The sequence below is a fragment of the Urocampus carinirostris genome, chromosome 16, assembly GCF_059441175.1.
Source record: "Urocampus carinirostris isolate Australia breed hairy pipefish chromosome 16, RoL_Ucar_1.0, whole genome shotgun sequence".
Taxonomy (NCBI): domain Eukaryota; kingdom Metazoa; phylum Chordata; class Actinopteri; order Syngnathiformes; family Syngnathidae; genus Urocampus; species Urocampus carinirostris.
The window spans coordinates 13,242,370-13,264,123 of NC_142364.1; the positions used below are offsets into that span (position 1 = coordinate 13,242,370).

General features: G+C 40.6%; 1 long non-coding RNA gene across 1 annotated transcript in view; it reads right to left on the bottom strand.

Annotated features, from left to right (window-relative positions):
- Nucleotides 1-10,199: 10,199 nt before the first annotated feature.
- LOC148350332 (uncharacterized) overlaps nucleotides 10,200-21,754 on the bottom strand; it is a 41,635-nt gene continuing 30,080 nt past the window's right edge. The window contains exons 3-4 of the long non-coding RNA XR_015853029.1: nucleotides 16,272-16,409; nucleotides 10,200-10,328 (exon numbers count right to left, since the gene is read on the bottom strand). This is a non-coding gene — a long non-coding RNA (uncharacterized LOC148350332). The remainder of the gene's footprint in view (nucleotides 10,329-16,271; nucleotides 16,410-21,754) is intronic.

The following is a 21,754-nucleotide window of genomic DNA, read 5'->3' on the forward strand; positions in this document are numbered from 1 at the left end:
AGTGGTGGAAATGACATAAGAAGAATGACAGAAAAAACTTTGAATGACCTGCCAAAATTGTCAATTTAAAGGGTTCAGGTGTGTGATAATTGGGCACATCTGTGCCCAGTTCAAACACCAGTTGGGGCCCTCTAGTGGTGGGAGTGTATTCCAGACCCTAACAGCTTGTTTCTATTGACCAAAAGTGTGTCTTTAAAATGAATGGACAGGAAAACTCGTATTTCCTGTATTGCATACAGCACGGGCTAAATGTTGGTCCACACAGTCTGGACTGCAAGCGACGCCATGGTCACACCAACAGAGCCAACGTCATTGCTAGCTGGGTCCCGCCGAGCCCTCGTGGCTAGCCTATTTGCCCCAGTTTTTTTGGACTGTATTGTTGCTAGAGAGTAAGGAGAGGGATTGGAAGGAGAAAAAGAACCCTCAGAAACTGTAAAATGTATTTCAGGATTCAACCATGTGATAACTTCTCACAAATGACAGCTGTCATTGACGTAAAACATGATAATGACTTGAAATGATTGATAGAAGAAGCGTCAAAATGTATCTAGGGTCCATTCTGCCTTGTAGCATCTTCTAGGGTCATCTTCTTTTTGTTGATTTGTTAATATCTGATGTGAAGTTTGTTGCAACGTGCCAGAAAAACAAGAAAAATAAATGCAAGAAAAACAAACAAACCCTATTGAGGATTAGATTAGCTAGTGAAGTGTTATTGTTTGGTGATTTCTTTGTTACTTTCAGGATGTGTTAATTTTAGAGCTTATGGTACAGATTGGCTCATTTTGATTACTCATGGTCCATAAGAGCAGACTGGGAATTCCAATGTCATGGTTGGAGACTGAAGATTAGCCTGTTAATACGGTAAACCCGTCTTCACAAAGAAGTAGGCCATCTCACTTGAGAGCACATTGTCATGAAAGACAGAGTGGGTGGGGTCAAACTTTCAGCAATAAAACTGCAAGGAGGCAGTAAAACAAATGTCCAGACTATAACTTTGTTGTCACTTGAGGACATGTTTACCCTCGTAAAATCATTGGAGTACTCTTGGATAATATAGCTCGATATGATCGCATGGTTTTGCTTGAAATTCAAGACTCTTCAGGATCCTTCCTGAACATTAACAACAATCCTTTTGGTCATTTTCGTGCCCATAAAATCTGCTTTTTATTAACCCAGGTGTCACAAAAGAAGGTTTTATGTGTGCTCGCCCGATTGATTGGAGAACAAAAAGTTTGACAAAGTACTTGAGCATCCTCCATAGTTTTGCTTTCTGACCACATTGCCCCGCCTCCTCTTCTTCATCATCATCATCTGAGTGATTTGCCTGGCAGACAAAATCGTAAGCGTCTGGAATGGAAAGAGTCACGTTACTGGTAGCGGCTGCCACATGTGTTTACGTTTAGGACGTTTGACTATTTCGTGGAGCACCTGATGAAAGACCACCCCCTCCTGAAGAAGGAAGTGGTTGGAAAGTCTGATTCAAACCCCAAAAATCAGCCATGACTGTCCCCGCATCTTCACCTGACGTCGTCGCTAGGTTTGAGGTTGGGGAGGGAAAGAAGAAGGGGAAGATGAAGGTCTGGTTCTGCTTGACCCGGGAGACCGACGTAGGTGGAAAGAATGTGCAATCCAGACGGTGAACACGTTAATGTAGCTGAGAGGGGGGACTGCGGTAAGAGGGGGTTATACTTCCTTAAGAGCGCTTTTCCCACCGACCACGTTTCGCCACTACCATCAGAAGTCAAGATGGAACAAGAGTTTTGAGAATGGAAAAGCACGTGAACAGCTGAAGGGAATCGGCCAAAATGCAAAGAACAGCAGAAAATGAGTTCCATTTCTTCACTCGTGGTGACATCATTAGGAAATGTATTAGTTTCATTTTGTTTATTGTCACTTCATGAATCATTTTTAAAGGATACACAATTTTCAAGATCCCCACTAAACGTTAATCCCAAAAACAGTATTGGAAGACTGTTCATCAACAAATCATTATAACTGAAAGCCGCATGCATCACAGACTCAAGTTGAAGTGTTTCCTCATCAGATTCATATCTGGAGATCTTGGTTACATTCCTTGCATACTTCCAAAGGCTTTCTTCGAGACAACCGATTGTATTCATTGAGTGGTGATTTATCACCGAAGCAAGGAGGAAAAGTGGGCTGGAGTAAGCCATCTGCGAGGAGGTGGAAAACATCTGCTCTTCAACGCAGTCAGGCCCGGTTCTGATCTGAGTGACTCTGAAGTTGGAGAAGACCGGGGATGATTTGTAAGGATAACAGGGACAGGGGGGAGTCAAGAGGTAGAAGGTCCCATTCATGAAGTTGTGGGACCCTTGACAGAAGTTTCAATGCAGACTTTTAGACATTTCCTGTTGTTTTAGTCAATGACCGGCCCACCCAGCCAGCTGGCCAAAGTGTCAGGGGTGCTGAAAACTGGTTCCAGAATATGAAGCTCTGAGAGTGACACATGCTGGGTCAAAGCAAAGTCAAATGTTCTCCTAATAATTTAATTCAAGGTAAGTTTGAAATGACAATTTTATTATTTTTATTTAAATTAGTTTTTAGAAAGGTTGTGAGAAAACTACGATTCAAAAGCATGACTGTGAACCTCTTGAACAGTAGTGATCTAAAATCTGTAGTTGTTACTTTAAATCATATAGCCACTCTAAGCCACTCGCTTAGAGATAAACAGGACTTTTAATGGTGACGGACCCACACCTATTTTCTTGCTGATTAAGCCAGGGACCATCTACGAGGAAGTAGAGTCCATTCTTGGGTTTCACAATAAACCGAATAATTTATCCAAGTTTAGAATCCCGTGTTCATTAGGATGACCTCTTAGGTGGCAAAGCATCCGGCACAGTGTAAATCAGAGGAAGAGGTTAACCTGGGGAGAACCCCCCAACTCTTCTCTGGAGGAGGTCCCTTTTTGGAGTGATGACTCAACTACCAAAAATTTGCTGCAAAACATCCACAGCGGCCAATCAGCTGAGTTTCTCCTCAGGATCCACTTCCACTCATTTTCCGGTCCTGATTCCTAAGGAAAATCTGATCATGGTGCGCTGGGATCTTTTCTCGCTGTTAGACATGACACAAGCATTCTTCCATGTGGGTTCAAATGTCTAAAACTGAAACTTTGTCAGCAGGATCCTCTCCTTTCTGCCCCCATCCACCTTCTTTTGCAGTATGGTTGACCTAATGGGGAAGAACCCAAAAAATACTAGAAAGTTCATTTCCAATCAAGCCAGACTGATTTCAGGGGATGGAAGTCAGAAAACAGGCATTCCCAGTAGGTCTCCCATCTAAGTATTAACCAGGCATTTAGTTTCTCTGATAAACTCGGCTACTAAAACCAGACATTGTGCAAATAAGAATCAAAGAGCACTATTGTTAGCATTCAGCCACAAGGTAACTGCTTCACACGATCCACATACAGTAGTCTCTCTCCAGGCATGGGAAATAACGTTTCCGCAATTATCCAACCAATTTTCAAGCACTCCGAGGCAAGCGGATGTCATGAAAAAAAAGCACTTTTATGAAACACGGCTGTTTACATTCTGACCCCCGTTGGCCGTAGTGAGGTGGGTTGACGTCTGTTTCTCGTCCCAAACGCCAGACTCCAGAGTCAAAGTCGTACCCCGTTAAGAACAACTAACGTAAAATCAAAGGCGGCCCAGTGGTGAAAAAATATTTGGTCGGATCAGATGATAGAAAGGAAAGGGGATAGTGGAAAATCAGTTAGCAGATGAGCAACATTTGCTCATTTAGAAGGACACTGTAACATGAAGCAAAGGGTTTTGTACTTTTTACAAGTTGTTGGTTGAAATGTGACCATTATTACATTAAAAACAATTCTATCATTTAACACATTAGTTATAAAATGCAAATTAACAAAATCTTACTAGGATACTAACATCTGATAACTATATTAAGGACAAAGAATATGCATCATTTCCTCCTAGAGCTCATAACCATTAGTGAGAATGGTAGCGTTGGGCACACTACCCTTTTCTAAATGAGAACCATAGTTTAGGACAGTGGTCTGAAACCTTTTTGACTCAAACAACCATGAAATCAAAATATGTAGATTTTTGTTTTGAGTGAGGGCCACAACATATATTTTTGACAAAGTCGAACAAAGCTGCTAAACCTTCCAGACAGAGTAATTCTTCAGTGCATTTTATTTTTCTGTGCGAAGTTAGATGATTTAATTAAATATCCATTCATCCATCCATTATCTGTACCGCTTATCCTAAGTGAGTCGCGGGGGTGCTGGAGCCCATCCCAGCCATTTTTGGGCAGTGGATAGGGGACAGCCTGAGCCTGTTGCCAGCCAGTCGCATATAATGATATCAGATCCTGTGTATCATATAAACTAATATCCTTCTTAAAATGTGTTTCTCTCCCGCAGTTACCTTATGAACGTTAAAGTTCCTTTTGAACGTCATTTATGTAATAAACAATATTTTCAACACAAGGTGCGAGCATAGCTCCTTTGCAATAATGTCGCATAATACTGCAAAGAGAAGGTTACAGATGTATTTACCTTCAGCAATGTGACATGGTTACAGTTCTAACTTTGGGAATCGAGTTTATATTCATTGCACTGTTAATTTTTTGTCATTATTTCATAAATTGTGCGAACTAGATGTTTGAAAAAGGAATTGGTAAATGGCGGATGTCACCCTCACATACGTGTTCTGTTGCATCTCTTTGGCTAAAAACACAGAAACAAATCATAATGTAAAGACATCTTGGCTGGGGTAGTCCCAGATTCGAGAGAAAAACTATATGTATGTAAAAAAAATCACATCTTATTTTTCCCCAAGTAGGTTTCGGTAAATGCACATATGAAATTGGTGGGCTTCTGTAGCTCCAACAGGGTTAAGCACCATGGAGGTAGCTACCAACCGTTAGCTATATTGACGAGATAAACTACCAATGATCATCTCCATTTCTTTTGGTCAGCGATTCCAGAAAATTGGGGGCAGCATTAGCTCAAGAGGTAGAACGCTCGTCTTGGGATCAAGAGATCGCAGGTTTGATTCCCGGCTCCTCCGTGTTATGTCAAAGTGTCCTTGGGCAAGACACTGAATCCCTAATGCCCCCAATAAGCAGGTCGGCGCCTTGCAAGGCTGCACGGCCGCTATTGGTGTGTGACTGTATGTGTGAATGGGTAAGTGTGAAGCACATTGTAAAGTGCTTTGTGAGCTCTTCATTGACTTGAAAAGCGCTATATAAATGCAGACCATTTACCCTTTCTTTGTCTTACACTGGATCCTTGTTTTATGGCCTAGTCAGAAAGATCCAGATTTTCACTGAGTCACACGTTTACATTTACAGTACCTTCTGGCCCTCTAAGAATCCCCACCTCCCAAAAAAAGGCGAAGAGGCGCAAGTAGGGGAAAGGAGACATATAAGAACGGAGCAAAGGTCCGAGAGAATACGCAAGCTGAGCTAGAAGAACACAAGGGAGGAGGAGTAGGGGAAGGGAAGCATTACCAATGGAATTTGCTGGAAAGTCACAATGCCAAGAAAATGTGCAGCAGTTGTTGAGGACTTTTGTTCAAAACAACCCCACAGCCCCCTCCCCCCAAAAAGAAAAAAAGAGACACTTCTTGTTAGCCTTATTTCAGAAGAAATAAAAAAAGGCGTTGGGGAAGGATGGTCGCGAAAAACCATTGGAGCGGGAGACAGTGCGAGGAAAAGGAGGAACTAGTTTCTGCACCGTGCAGCCCTCAACCTCCCTGCGGACCCCCACGCGAACATATGTTGCTGCTATGAGATGACTAACGCAAATCTGCGGCGGGATTGGTGGGACGGCCAGAAAGGAAAAGTGGGAGCGATGCTTCCTAATCCTGCCATTTGTTCCGCCTCTGTTCAAAAGAGCGTTTATTGTCAGTAAGCCCTTTTTACGGGGAGCCATGTCAAAATTCAGGCTTCGGGTTAGGCTCATGTTCAAGATCAAGATAAGCGTAAAGGTGAGGACAAGATTTCTGAGGAGTGTTAAAGCTTTATTGGAATACAACAGCAACAATCACAATATACACTTACCGGCCACTTTATTAAGTACCCCATACTAGTAACGGGTTGAACCCCCTTTTGCCTTCAGAAGTGCCGCAATTCTTCATGGCATAGATTCAACAAGATGTTGGAAGCATCCCTCAGAGTTTGGTCCATATTGACATGATGGCATCACACACTTGGCTCAGATTGGTCGGCTGCACATCCCTGATGCGAATCTCCTGTTCCACCGCATCCCAAAGATTGGATTGAGATCTGGTGACTGTGGAGGCCACTTGAGTTCAGTGAACTCATTATCATGTTCAAGAAACCAATCTGAGATGATTCCAGCATCATGACATGGAGCATTATCCTGCTGAGCCAAAAAGTGCCAAGAAAATATTCCCCACACCATTAACCCACCACTACCAGCCTGAACCGTTGATATAAAGCAGGATGGGTCCATGCTTTATGTTGTTGACGCCAAATTCTGTCAGAAATCCGAATGTCAGAAATCTAGACTCATCAGACCAGCCAACATTCTTCCAATCTTCTATTATCTAATTTCAATGAGCTTGAGCAAAGTGTAGCCTTAGTTCCTGTTCTTCGTCGAAAGGAGTGGCACTTCTGCTGCTGTAGCCCATCTGCCTCAAAGTTCGACGTACTGTGCGTTCAGAGATGCTCTTCTGCCTACCTTGGTTGTAACGGGTGGTTATTGGAGTCACTGTTGCCATGCTCCTCTGACCTCTAGCATCAACAGCATGTCTGCCCACAGTACTGCGACTCACTTTTTTTTTCTTTTTCAGACTATTCTTTGTAAACCCTGGAGATGGTTGTGCGTGAAAATCTCAGTATATCAGCAGTTACTGAGATACTCAGACCAGACTTTCTGGCACCAACGACCATGCCACGTTTAAAGAAACTCAAACCACCTTTCTTTCCCATACTGATGCTCGGTTTAAATGAGGGAGATTATCTTGACCATGTCTACATGGCTAAATGCACTAAGTTGCCGCCATGTGATTGGCTGTTTAGTGGTATGGAGTAGTTTAGGGTTCCTAGAGCTTCACGCAAGTTAAAATCAAACTCTTTAAGACTTTTTCAATGCCTTCTGAAATCAAATTTAAGATCGGGTCGACAAAAAAAACCCAATATTAAAACAAGTTGCTTTGGGTGTTGTGGGTAGACTTAAGATATGCGTCTGACTGAAAACATCACCATTTTGATACTTCTGTAAATGTTGTCACGCCATGTTGCCAGTAAATCGCCTAAGTATTAAAAAAGACTATGATAAATTATTCCTAAATCCTTTTAGTTCAAACAAATATAAATCTCATTACACATTCATATCATGAAACCTTCGAAAAATTGTATTTAAGACATTTTAATACCAATTAAGGACTTGCTTTTAGAATAATAAATTCAATGCCTTTTAAGACTTTTCAAGGATATGCGGGAACTCTGTAGTTGGACAGGTGTATCTTATAAAGAACCCGGTGAGTGTATATTGGAGCAACTCAATTTTTAACTAGTGTTGGGCACGCTAATGAAAAAAGTAATTAGTTACAGTTGCTTGTAACTTCATTGAAAAAGTCATTGCGTTACCCCCCCTTGATTACTGACACCCAAAAGTAGCGCTTTACTTCAAAAGTAAATAGTTACAAATTACCGTATACACTTAGAGTGAAGCCAAACCCCCTAAAACTAAATAAAAATAGCCACATAATAAAATAAATTGAATAAACCAACCTGTGGAAGCAGTAAAGCCTTCATATTTCTTGGCTTGTGCAATATTGCACTCCATACCCACTTTGTCTGCCGCTTTCTTGTGTCCCGTTTTATACGAAAGCATGACCAACTCGGGTGCCGAGGTGCTTAACCTGTTTGGGTGTTTGGGCATTTGGGTTGGCCATGGTCCAAAAATGTTTGTGTGTGTTTTTGCTACTTTTTCCCTTTTTTAAAATTTTCTTTATTTTTGTATGTGTTTGTCTTGCTGTCGGTCACCCCTCTCGAGGGATATGACCACGGTGGATAGATCGATCGATAGATTTTATGGATGTAAATACGGCTTAGATGAGAGTATACTGTATGCGGTAGGAAGAATATCAGAATATCTGTGAGGAGAAATTCTGTGTACTCGTATTATGTGCCCGAGACAGCAACACTGTAACTGTATTCAGTAGTTATATATAAACATCCCAGTTTATTAAAAGTAGTGGCGTAACGCACCATGTTGTAACGGCAGTTTGGTTACAAAATGTGATCAATAACGCATTAGAATACTCGTCACCGAGAAGAGTAATTGTGTTCCTTCGATACACTCCCAATTCTCCTTTTAATGATGCAGGGATAAAATAAGAGAGGTGGAAAAATGTGAAAAACTATTTCATTCTGGCTCAATGTCCTTCACCTGCTGAAACCATCACTGTCGTCTTGATGAACGAGCAAGAATGCGCCAGAACTTTTCCTTCAGGCCGTCGGTTAGAAGTCAGTGGGTAAAGTTTATGAATACCCGGAAATGGTAGGGTTGAGGTTTTTTTCGTTTACAAAAAATGTACGATCCATTTTTCATGATTGCTCCGTCCTACTTTAAAAAGAAAAAGAACAGTGAAAAGGTGGGGTGCACATTTGTCCCTAAGAAAGCTGAAATTTGAATCATTTCCTTGTATGTGTAGCAATGCCCAACTGAGTTCAAATTGCCTTTGTGCTTTATTTTCCGCTGCACCTATCTGCTTTTATGTTAGCTTTAGCAAAGCTGTTAGGGGTAGCGCACATTAGGTTGGAGGAATGGGGAATGGAAGAAGTGGAGACAGACATCATGCTTGTTCGCGATGGTTTTCTTTCTTTCTTATAGTTGGTCTACCATGGAAATGGTGAAATTCAGAAAAGGCCTGCTTCAAGTGAAGTCCAAACACATGCCCAAACACCAAAACAGATGAAAAAAGAAGATCATGAGCGCTTCTAAGAAATGCAAGTACTTTGCACGTGCATCATGAACGGGATGACGAAGGCTGTAATGATGAGCCAGGAATTGGTGGCAGTGAGCAAATAAAGTTCCAAATTTTGTAGAGCTCCTTTAAGAGAAAATAAACAGATATTTTTTTAAATAAAAATATATTAACTTAAATAAAATTATATTTTACCCCCAAAATACTGGATACATGATTACACATGGTTAAGCACTCAATGTTTGTACTGTGTTTTGTGGTATCTTTTAACAGCTGCTCTCAGATATTTCATTTTTGCCACAAATCAATACTTTACTATTTATAATCCATTCAAGGAAATCAAGTTATAAATAGTGATAACGAACACAATTGACTTCATAATAAACCAACAGATGGATTTTATTTGCCAAAAATCAGCAAAGTTGTGCCTTGTTTGTTTGGTTTTACTCCCATTGCAAATAGTGCTATCGACAGCTATGGCGATGCTAGCTGCTAATGCTAGCACCCCAGTCAGCAACGCTAGACTCTAACGCTAGAAAGTACTTGCTGATTCTAGGCCGGCAACTGTTGGAAACTGATCACATTACCCACCTGTAGCCTTAGCTGTACAACGCTAACGAGAACAAAAGCCAAAAGCTAGAAAAACCCAAACTTTAAAATGCATCATATTCATCATTTTTTATGTTGTTTGATCTCACTATACCCAGTTTCCGTCCCAGCTCCATGGGGAGTAGAGCTTTCAGCCGCTCTTTCCCCCAGCTTTGGAACTCTGTCGCCTGACCTCCGGAATTCTTCCACCCTGTCCACCTTCAAATCTGGATTCAAAACTTCTTCAGACTTGCCTTTTCTTGATTGTCTGCCTCACATGCCACCCCCTTTTAACTCTACTGTGTTTTTTTTGCTATTTATTAGTTGCTTGTTTTATTCTTGCATTACTGTTGTTTGTTATTATATGTACAGCTACCTTGGGTGTCCTGAAAGGCGCTTCGAAGTACAATGTATTGTTTTAGTATTGTTGTTCTTATAAGAATCGGAATTCATATATTGCTCGTGCCTAGGTGGGGTGTGGATTGGGTTGTAGATAGATAAGTGTGTGTGGGTGTAGAAAAGCTTAAAATGTAAGGACAAGAATGTGTTGGGTTCTTGGAAGCTTCACAGTAAAATACCCCAGAAGCAAACACATGTAGTGGTTCTTCATCACTGACCTTGATTTTTGACGGGTTACAGAAGCATCCATCGCGCGGTATGGTGGCAGGAACCTGCAGAACCACCCGGTGGACCGGAACATGTTGAAATGCAATCCAGAAGAAGCAGCTCTGGTTCGGCCTCCCACACTCAAAAGTCCGGCACTTGCTGGTTTTATGATCCGAGTGCACTCTGTGAACCGAAAGTCAAAAGTATTTCTGTTTTGAAAAATAATTCAGCTTAGCGGGAGATTTTAAGATGTGTTCTGAAACAATAAAGACACTTCTGGACTTGTTTAAAGACGAGTGAGTTGTTAAAATCATATGTGTTTTTAATACATTCTCTACAAAGAATGACTAATCGTAGTTTAGTGGAGACCTTTTGTGTCTCATTAAATTTACATGTAGTTCAGGTAGAATATATTCACCTGTTTTTTTTTCATGAAACAAACTGACCAGTAAAACCAAAACAACTTAAATACTGTATAAACTCACACATACGGAACCCCATGCTTTAAAATAGCCTCATACTGAAATAAATTCAAAATATTTCATTATAGCATGTATCGAAACATTGGTAACTATTAAATTATGTAGTTAATGAAGATTAATATACTGGTATAAAGCTACAAATATTAAATGTTTGCACCATTTAGTGTACCTTTCAGCAGTGCTTTAAAGGCACTTGTAGACCATTTTTTGTATTCCGGAATCATTTCCTTCTTCAACTCGATTGTGGTCACTTTTTCAACTTATGATTTGCATTCTGGGTTACTAACACTGTCACGGAAAGACAAAAACTTATGTGGCAGGGAACTCCGGCATTCCTACAATTTGATATGTTTATTAATCATGCTGAGTTAGAAAAGACAGCTAGCAGCAGAGATAGTGAGTCTGGATCCGCCCTAGCGAGTTCTGTGCTTTGAAGCTAGCGCCATTCGAAGCCTGACGTATTCCACGTCTTCTGTTTTTAGACCGTCATCTCTGGATTTATGGTCTCTTCTGGGCCTCTCCTGTCCTTTTCCATTCATGTTTCCCTTCGACGGAGCTGCTGCACGCTATATTATGTCTCCTCTTGAGACGCCTTCAAAGCAGATGTCGAATTTCAATGTCGACTCAAAGTGTTTCTAGTGAATTGATGAAGATCCAGATCGATTAGCTGGTAGCTTTGAGACTGTTTTGTAATAATGGGCTTGACATGACTGTTCCTATTATCGAAGATTAAGGCCTTGTCTTCGATAATAAACCTGTGTACTTGGCTGGCGTTTTTGGGAATTTCGTTTTTTCCCCGAGGGATTTCATCATAAAGTATCTCAACATTGAACATATTGTTTAATGAGATTACATATAAAAGATTCCTTAGTTATGTAACGCCAAAACGGGGTCTATTGGTGTTACACCTTGACTGACTTTGACGTTTAAATTCTGGAGCGAAGTAATTGCACTACAAGTTTTGTATCGGCTTTGCAGGTGTCCAAAACCGTCCAAGATAAATCAAGATTGGAACATCAAAAACTAGATTTACAAAAGCAATATGTACCATATACTGTATGGCTCAAGACTATCACCATCTAACCCTAAAGAACTTGAGCAGTTTTGCAAAGAAGAATGGGAAAATATTTTCTGATTTAGGATGTGCCAAACTTATATAGAGACATACCCAAAAAGACTTGTGGCTGTGATCGCAGCAAAAGGAGGTTGTACAAAGTATGACATCAATGGGGCCAATATTTTTGCAACCTTCTTTTCAATTTTTTATCTGTGAGCCCAATATAAAATGTTGGATAAAGTTGGTTCCATTTCACAATCGTGTCTCACAAGAGTTTTTCACCGATTGTCACGGTTGCCATGGCACCCAATTGGCCCCGCCCATGTGGCACCAGCTGCGGCTCATTGACAGATTGGCTTTCTGTCTATTTAAGCTCAGTGCTCTCATTTTTCCTTTGTCAGTCCGTCAAGAACTTCTGCCCGGTAAGACGTGGGTTTTGACTCGGTTCTGTTCCTGTTGGTATTTCCTGTCCGGTATTGTTCCCGTTTATTTTGTCCCGTTTCATTTCGGTTTCCAGTTTTTGTTCCCATCTAGTTTTTCCTGTTTATTTTCGATACCCTGTTTCATTATCTATCCTGCCTGTCCCGTCCTGTCAGGTATCGACCCCGACTGTCCGATATCAACTCGGGCAATCGGTATCGATCTCGTCGGCCTCTGGCTTCCTATCGTTGCACGCCAGACTGCTGCCTAACGTGCATGACTCCCCATTTCCTGTAAAATAAAAGGCTTGTGTGCGTAACGTCACACGTCTGGGTCCTGATCCTGTTCTGGTTCATGACATCTACAAGTTTGAGCCCCGAAACATAGTAATACTGTATGTCGAAATGTTCTCGGGGGGCCACATTTTTCAAGGCACTGTATATAGTTGTCATTCCTCGTTACTATTTTAGGACACTGACAAAAAAATCAAAAACATCTGCATTAAAAGTGCTACGTGGAGCTTTCTTTGTAACGAATGTTCTCCCTCATGAGATCCGCACTGCACATTTTCAACAAGTTCCCAAGCCACGAGCTTTACATCAGCCACGTTTTTTGTCTTAAATGTCCAATCGTGCAGAAATATGTCTGACATCACTATTGCGTGTCATTTGCTGAGCTCACCATTTGACGCCGTTTTTCTGCCACTGTGCTCACATTAATGATTTTTTTTCCTCTCTGAGCCCGTGGAAAGTTCGCGCTCACCTCCCATGCTGCCTTGCTTTGACTTTTCCACAGTACAATAGCGCCGATTGTTCGTCGCCGTTCGTTTCCTCGTAATATGAAACCATTACCAGTTTGTTTTATTTCAACTCCGAAAGGTCAAACAGAGTTTAGGTGATCACAAAAAGTTATGTTTCGTGTCACATTACATTTTCTTGATTCATTAGTCATATCAAATTAAAGCTACAAAGCCCTGCAAAAGTATTGGCCCCCCAAGGACTTTTTGACATGTTGTATTTTATGCAACATTTTATATTGCACAAACAAACAAATAAAAAAAATTGAAAAGCACTGCAAAAATGTTGGCCCCCTTTAAGGTAACACATAGTACAACCTCCTTTTGCTATCACAGCCACAAGTCTTTTTAAGTATGCCTCTATAGGCTTTGCACATCTTGAAACAAATATATTCCCGTTCTTCCTTACAAAACAGCCGAAGTTCCAAATGCTATTTAGGTTTGAGGTCTGGACTTTGGCTTGGCCATTCGAACACCTTTATATGGTTCCATTGTAGATTTTACTTTATGTTTAGGGTCGTTGTCCTGTTCGTAGGTAGACCTGAGCCCCATTTTTAGGTCTCTCTCTAAGACTCCAACAGATGCTCTGCCAGAATCGCCCTGTATCTGGCTCCATCCAGAATGTAACAATCTTGCCTGAAGAAAAGCAACATCAGCGCATGATGCTGCCACCACCATGTTTGACAGTGGGGATGGTGTATTCAGGGTGATTTGCAGTGTTATTCTTATGCCAAAAAGTTTCATTCTGGTAGTATCTGACCAGAGTTCCACGTGTTATTTGTATCTCCCATGAGGCTTCACGGCCTTCTTACCACTCTCCCATAAAGGGCAGATTTATGCAGAGTACGATTAATAGTTGTCCTATGCACAGATTGTCTCACCTCAGCTGTGTGTGCCTACAGGTCATCCAATGTGACCCTGAGCCTCTTAGTCACTTCTCTGATTAGTTTTCCCCTTGTTTGGACCGAAAGTTTAGAAAGACAGTAGTTTTATGCTCTTTCCATTCCTATAAATTGGCTTGCACAGTCCGCCGGGATAAGTGTCCATGTTTTTTTTTTAAATTGTAAATCAAACATTAAGTGTTAGAATAATTTAGTTTCACTTCACAATCGTGTCTCACATGTTGTTGATGCTTAGAAAACACTTTCCGTTTATTAGCTTTAAGTTTAAATCCTGAAACGTGGCAATAATACAAAAAGTTCTTGGGGTAGTGGGGGGTTAATCCTTTCGCTAGTCACTGTACAAAGTATACTCATTCGCAGACATTTTGTTTATCGGAGGTGTCTGGCGCTCACAATTTCCACGACAAAGTGGCCAAGCCACAGCGGGATGTTTGGGACAGACGGACGGATTGGATGAAAGTGAGCTGCACGCTTTTACCCTACAGTCTCGATTCGCGCAGTAATTATAAAATGAACTTAAATTCGTTCTGCCTTTAAGCTTGTTATTCAATAGATTTGTATATCAAATCATTTTTTTCGCACTGTGTTGTTAATCCGTTTCACTCGAGAAGCATATCAAATCGTAGTGTATGTAGAATATTTATACATTGTAATTACTTCCTTTAGTTTCCTTAGTTTTTTTAGTTCAGGTAGGTTTTCACCGCAGGTTATCCATATGCCTATTTTATTCCTATGTAAAGTGAATTAGCAAGACTGTGAAAACTGAACCACGTTATAGCGAAGTTTTAATGTGTTATTATTTACGTTATGATAGGCACCGTAAATACCAGACCACATTTTAAACACTACGGCTTTAAATATGTTGCTTTTCATTTATTTTTCGTGGCGGCACCGAGGTATGAAACCACTTCGAATTGAACAGTAGTGAAAGTTACCTATCAAAAACGCAACACTTTTCTTTTGGTATTTTTGGCGTCAATGTCAGGTTGGGTAAGTTTCGTTTAATCCTCGAGGAACAATAACCAGCAAATGCAATTTGGTCCATAGCCGTGGAAACCATGTAGGACAACACAGATAGATGACTTCCAAGTCTGTATTGCAATCTTACACTTTTCTCCATTTGCCCTGGCACTGTTGTCTAGAGAAATAGGACTCTCTTTTTAACGCGGCTTAACAAAAAACACATCTAAATCACTTTAAACCCCAATCCCCATACAAACTATCTTCCAGCTCAAACTATAACACTAACTCCATTTAAGAACCTTAGTCCTAATTTGAAACCTTGCTTTGATGGCTGAACCCTGCACTTACTGATCTTCTGTCTTGAGGCTATCCCGTCGTTTAGAACCCCAATTTCAAATACCAGCCAAGACTGGAAGTTCAAAAAACACTTCAAACCCCAATCTCCATACAAACCATACCTTGGAGCCTTTACTATAACTACTAACTGCACTTCAAAACCCTAATCCTCATCTGAAGCCGTGCTTTGGTTCCTGTACCCTGCACTTATGGATCTTATTGTTTGAAACCCAAATTTTAAACCCTACCCAGACAGGAAGCCTTGACCTTCTTTAAAAATACTTCAAAATCACTTAAAAGCCAAATCCACATACAAACCGTACCTTAAATCCCGAACAATAACTACGAACTGCACTTCGAAACCCTAATCCTCATCTGAAGCAGTGCTTTGGTGCCCATACCTTTGCACTTACAGACCTTACTGTCTGTGGCAAACCCGTTATTTGAAACCTCAATTTAAATTCTTGACCGACACTGGAAGCGCTGACCTTCTTCAAAAACACTTCAAAATCACTTCAAACCCTAATCTCCATACAAACCATACCTTGGAGCTCAAACTACGCTATGATTATAAACTGCAAAATTAGGGTTGCATGCCAGTTAGGAAAGTATACAGGTGAAAAAAAGATAATAGAAAAAAAGATTCTGTATTCACCAATAACAAAGTATTAAAACCTAAAAAAAAACTATACACAACCGGGATATTGCACTTTAAGCTGGGATATTGCACTCAAACCTGGGGTATTGCACTTAGAACCGGAATATTGCACTTAAAACTGTGTTTCAAGACTGTGGTTTAGTGTGTTGATAGCTTTGGAGAAGCTATCACTCGATCTGTTCGTTCGGGCCCTTTTGGATTTGAACTGTCGGCGCGATGGTAACTGTTGGAAAAGATGCTGGGGTGTAATGAGTCCTATGATTTTTGTGGCGAACCCGCTGTTCGAAACCCCAATTTCGAATCCTGATTCCTGACTGAGACTTGAAGACCTAACTTTCTTCAAACTTCAAAACCTAATCCTCATACAAACCGTACCTTGGATCCCATACGATGCTCACATATTGTCTTGTGAAGAACTTTTCTTTGTTCGAAACCCTGATTTCAAATCATTAATGAGACTGAAAGCCCTTCTTCAAAAACACCTTTGGTGCTAATGCCCTGCACTTGCTGACCTTATTGTCTTGTGGCGTGGCTCCCATGTGGCACGCAGCTCTTTATTCTGGGCTCCTACTTCATGCCGGCTGCAGTCTGGCTGGTGCAGTACGACGACAAGGAGGAGCTAGCGTGTGATCCGCTGCCAGTGATGGAATCTGCAAACATATGCGGGCAACATTTAACTGAATTTTGAATCCATTTCACATGCTTAGACATACAATATGTAAATAGGCTAAATAAGAAAAAAACACGAATGAAAAATAAAAGTATAATAAATGGGTTGCGCATATAGTGTATCAGGGGTGTATTTAATATACTTTTTATTTAAAAATATCAGCTATTACTGGCGCACATTGCAAATATGTTCAAAAGTACAATTGATTTCCAACATGGAATTAATCCACGTGCTCACCTTTATAAGAAACAACATTAGTTTGGTAGACAACAGGTTTAATGTAACTACAATATTTGGTAGGTCAGGGACAGGCAAACAATTTGAGTCCTGGGCTGCATTAGGTTTAACATTTTTAGTTCAGTTTAAGGATATTGGCACCCGTATGATGCGGCGGGGGGTAAACCATTGAAAGCTGACAGGCCCTGCTGTTGAACAGAAGAGTGTGTTGTGTCACCCTGACCCGAGTGACGTGGCTGCTTTCTTGTGTCCCGTTTCATCTGGAGGGACAAAAGCATGACCAACTTGGGTGCCGAGGTGCTTAACTTGTTTGGGTGTTTGGGCATTTGGGTTGGCTATGGTCCCAAAAATTTTGTGTGTGTTTTTTGCTACGTTTTCCTTTTTTATTTTCTTTATTTTTTTATGTGTTTGTCTTGCTGTCAGTCACCCCTCTCGAGGGATATGACCAGGCTAGATAGATAGATAGTTCAGTTTAATTGTTTGCATTCACAGTACCAGAAGCGAATGTTAGAGAAGGGAGAAAACAGAAAATCGTCCTGAAAGATATAAATGAACGCAAACAGCACGACGAAGGAAACAACTCTTCTAAGGGCATTACATAAATAGATTGTAAATTTTATGTTGGTATTGTGTTTCTAGTTTATGTTGTCAATAAATTATTTTAATCATGTTCACACGTATTCAACGTTTCTCACTTACACTTACAGCTGAGGAAAAGTTCCTGGTTTCTAAAAAAGAAATACACTAATCCATGTTATAAAGTAATAAAAACAGGCACAATATAACAGGAAAAACAAAACAATACAGTGCAATCTAGTGGTCAAATATTACACACTGGGGCTATAAGTATGTGCTAACAATGCCCAGCTGAGTTCAAAGAGCCTTTTTATTTTTTCACCCCAAGCCTAACTGCATTTATCAAACTTTTATCAGAGCTGTCTGAGACTCACAAGACATTAGGAAGCAGGAAAGGCGGGTGAGAGGTGCCGGAGAGATATCATGCTTGTCCCTGCGGTTTTCTGTTCAAAATGATGAAAAGTGAGAAAGGGACTGTTTTAAACCGCCAAAAAGATGAAAACAAAAAAGGGGAGTGAGAGGTTGGGAGGTGTTAGGTGTTAAGTATTAGGGGGCTTTAGAGGATTTCTTCTTCCAAGGGGGGGGCGCGACAGAAAATAATTGAGAAGCACTGCGTTAGCACACAAGTAGTCCATGGCCGCCACGTCTAAGAACAATGAAACAATGTTTCCGAAATGAGCCAGCAGACAGTAGATTGCGGAGTCTGTTGTCCACATTTTCATCTTCTGGTCGGACTACGTATGGGTGACACATTGTGGTCGGAGCGAGAAACTCTGGAAAGAGTGATCAATGTGCTGAGTCGGCCAGCCTTGCCGAATGCAAAGTAGGACAGTCGAGAGGCTGACTCACTGGCGCGTCGTAGCCTTTCTAGATCTGCTCATGTGCAGGCACATTTCTGCAATCGGTTATTTCGTTTACACTTACTCCTGCCGAGTTTTAGCAATGGTGTGGCACTCGACACGCTAAAAGTCAATATGAGCACAAGCACAGGGTTGGGAGTTACAAGGGAACGCAACAAGTTCCTGGAACTCAATTACTTCTCTGGATAACGAGTACTGAACGGTTTACTGAAACCTTCATCTATCTATCTACCATGGTCATATCCCTCAAGAGTGGTGACCGACAGCAAGACAAACACAATAACAACGAAAAAATAAAAAATAAAAATAAAAAAGGGAAAAAAATAGCAAAAAACACACACAAACATTTTTGGCCCATGGCCAACCCAAATGCCCAGACACCCAAACAAGTTAGGCACCTCGCCACCTAAGTTGGTCATGTTTCGTCCCTCCAGATGAAATGGGACACAAGAAAGCGGCCATGTCACTCGGGTCAGGGTGACACAACACACTCTTTTGTTCAACAGCAGGGCCCGACAGCTTTCACTGGTTTACCCCTGCCACATCATACAGGTGCCCTGCCCATCCCTTAAAACGTGTCCTGAAACCTTAGTCCAGTTATTTTATCTAAAACGCTCGCTATCTTAGAAATAAGAACCAGAAGACTACATATTCTCTTTTAACTATAGTGCTGTAAAAAAGTGTTTCCCTCTTCCTAATCTCTGCGATGAAAGTTAACTATATTCTACAGAAAGCAGAGATGCAATGCTGAGGCCCTCAAACTGAATCCTCTTCCTGCCATGGCTGTGCCTAGAAATTCTATCCACAGAAGTAATGAACAGAATCAGTGACAAAGGTCAGCCTTGGCGGAGTCCAACTCCCACTGGAATCAAAAATGACACATTGCGGACCAAGTTCTTGCCCAGCACAGCCTGAATAAAACTGTCTGGTAACCCATACTCCCGGAGCACCCCCCAAAGGGCTACCTGGGGAACACAGTCGAATACTTTCTCCAAGTCCACAAATCACATTTAGACCAGATAGGCAAACTCCCATGCAGCTTCGAGGACCCTGCAGAGGGTAAGGAGCCGTTCTACTGTCCTGCGTCTCTCGAAAGGAGTGGTATCAGAGCCCAAGTTGTACGTGGAGGTGAGTGTATGGAGCTGATCCACTGTTCCATGGCAAGTAATCCTTTTATTGATTTCTAACTTGCTTTTTAACAGGGGTTACACACTACTTTTGGGTATCAGTAGACAAAAAGGGTAACAATTTATTTTTTTAATGAAGTAACTAGTAACTGTAATTAATTACTTTTTTAAGTAACGCACGCAAAACTGTTGATAAGTGGTAGCTTTTGATTTGAAGGTGCCAAGTTGTATTACGTCCCAAGAGTCTGTTTTTGTTAACACGTGCAAAAGCGGGCCTGCATTGAGTCGGACCCTGTTTTTCTTCTTCCCGACAACCGCTCAAATCCTACAAACTCGACTCCTGTGTTGAAACCTTGTGATTACCCTCAATATAAGCTGCGTATCTTGTAAAAACAAAAGCGACAAAGCAGCCACTTTTAAATAACACTGCATGTCTAGCACTGTTATTTTTGGCGGTTTGGTACATTCATTAGAACGGCAGTAAGTCTGTTTTTTAATATATGTTGGCAAAGATTTACATGTCAAGCAAGTTCCTTGACGAGAGGCTTATTGATTGAACACATGGAGAAAAGTTGGCATGTTGGAGCCAGATTCAAATGTGGGCAATTTTTGCACCGCAGGCGTCGCGTCATGTCACTTCCAAATTCCAAATACTTTTGACTCTTGATGTTTGGCACGCAATATAAAAAAAAAATAAAAAAATCTTGATGAAACACGAAGGTGACAACGTATGTTTTTTTTCCAGCCAAAAAACATTTTTAGATAACCAACATTTATACAACTACCAATAAATACATAGTATCGTTTTTATAGAAAATAACATTTTAATTGTATTGAAGCTATACATTACAATAGTTTTTAATCTCAAAATATTCCAAGTAACTGTTGAAAGTAGAATACTTTCTTGATTAAAGGTTTGGTGGGTTGAATCTTCATGAGTATTGAGTAAACTGCATAAATGTGAATATTGAATATTACAAGTTTTTTTCCATTTTTTTCTTTGCAATGAGAGACAGTATGTCATGTTGAAATGATCAATAAAAATATTAAAAAATAAATAAAAAAGGCACAGTGTGTAATACTAAGTGGTACAAAATAAACGTTCATTTTGTAAAAAAAATTATTAAAAAAATAAAAATAAAAAAATAAAACAAGATTTGAATACTGAGCAAAAATTCCTGTACTATCATCCATCCATCCATCCATTATCTGTGCCACTTATCCTCTGAAGCCCATCCCAGGAATCTTCAGGCAGAGGGCAGGGGACACCCTGAACTGGTTACCAGCCAGTTGCAAAGCAAACAGAGACAACTCATTCGCTTACTGTCTATTAGGGACAATTTGGACCATCCAATTAACTTGAAATGCATGTTTTTAGAATCTGGAAGAAAACCGGAGTGCCCTGAGGAAGCCCACGCAAGCACGGTAGAACATGCAAACTCCGCACTGGAAGGCTGATAGCTGGGCCTGCAAGCTAACAACTCATTCGCTGTGCCGCCCCTGCATTATCATACCAATGATAATCATTATAATGAATCATAGTTTGAGAAATATGTATTTCTTTTACATAATGGAATCCCTACCTTAGGTTGCCCGTCATGGTTGTCTGGCAACTCATTGCTAAATTGTGCTCTGTGGCGCTCATTTTTATTTGCAATAGACAATCCAGTGCCATCTAGTGTTCAAATATTACACACTTGGGCTTTACTTATGTGTTAACAATGCCCAACTGAGTTCAAAGAGCCTTTATATGCCCCCCCAAGCCTAACTGCATTTATCTTACTTTTATCAGAGCTGTCTGAGACTCGAAACACATTAGGAAGCAGGAAGGGTGGGTGAGAAGTGACACATTTCATGCGCGTCCCTACGGTTTTCTGTTCAAAATGATAAAAAGTAAGAAAGGGACTGTCCAAATGCCATCCCAATCCCCAAATCGATGAAAAAAGAAGAGTTTATTCAAACATGTAGAAGAAATCCACATACTTGCACATACAACAATAGCAGCTTAACAGAGTCTGCAATGATGACTTAAGCCAGAAGATGGCGTCGGTGAGTAGTACATTTGTAGACAGTACCTTTACGGTAAAATAATAAAATATAAAATCAATACTTTCTTTGACATATTACAATCCATAAAATGTAATTAATCATAATTAAATACACAGAAAACTAAAATTAAATAATCAAATCACAAAAACACACAAAAAATATACATTTTGCACACATTGTGTTTTTTTGCAAATACATGACGGTTTTGAAAGTTCAGGCTGATTTATGACTTAATTTTTGGCACTCGGCTACCACTATTTGCAACAGCTTGTTCACAATTTGACACATTCGATGAAGAGCCACAGATTCAAAAGACAGGAGTTATTTGACCTGCAGACATTCAATAATTGCTTCCCATCATACCTCATGATGTTCTTCTGAGTTCATCGAGTTGCTGGTTAGCATAAGCTGCTAATGACTGGCTAAAAACAACTTTTTAACAGTGGTGGGCCTGCAAGGCCTTCTCTGCTGGCCTA